This window comes from Odontomachus brunneus, unplaced genomic scaffold (assembly GCF_010583005.1).
Source record: "Odontomachus brunneus isolate Ranch 3 - 2012 unplaced genomic scaffold, Obru_v1 Obru_scaffold_146, whole genome shotgun sequence".
NCBI lineage: Eukaryota > Metazoa > Arthropoda > Insecta > Hymenoptera > Formicidae > Odontomachus > Odontomachus brunneus.
This window is the reverse complement of record NW_022639596.1, coordinates 308,190-308,919: the sequence shown is the minus strand read 5'-3', so window position 1 is coordinate 308,919 and position 730 is coordinate 308,190.

The window sequence follows — 730 nt, the reverse complement described above, 5'->3', positions numbered from 1 at the left end:
TCCGCCAACTTTGCGAATTTGGCTTCGTGTTCCCTAAGTGAACTCGCATACAACACAATGTCGTCCAAATAAACGAATAATTCTGTGCCCTGTAAACCCGTCAATACCTGATCCATGAGCCTTTGGAACGTCGCAGGAGCATTCTTTAAACCGAATGGCATGCGGTTGAATTGGTAATGCCCATAGGGCGTTGAAAATGCCGTCTTTTGCGCGTCAGGCTCATGCATCCTGATCTGGTGAAATCCTGATGCCAAATCGAATACGCTAAAATACTTCGCGCTGCCTAATTGATCGAGAATTTCGGTGATGTTAGGTAAAGGGTAAGAATCGCCTACGGTTTTTTCATTTAACGCTCTATAGTCTATGACCATTCGCCAGCGTTTGTTACCCTTTGAGTCTGGCTTTTTGGGGACGATCCATAAGGGGGAGTTGAAAGGAGAATTCGAAGGCTTGATAATGTCGTTTACTAAAAGCCCTTGTACTTGGCGATTGATTTCCTCCTTGTGGATCGGTGGGAAGCAGTATTGTTTAGTATTAATCGGATTATCATCCGTAGTCTTAATTTTATGTTCTATGAGAGACGTAGAGGTCAAGCGGTCTCCAGGTAATAAGAAAAGGTCGCTATATATCTGCACTAATCCTAAGACGTACGAAGATTCTTCTCCGTTAAGATGTTCGAGACGTAAGAGGTTCTTTACTTTATTACTTCGGTTTTCCGGCTCTGATGGTT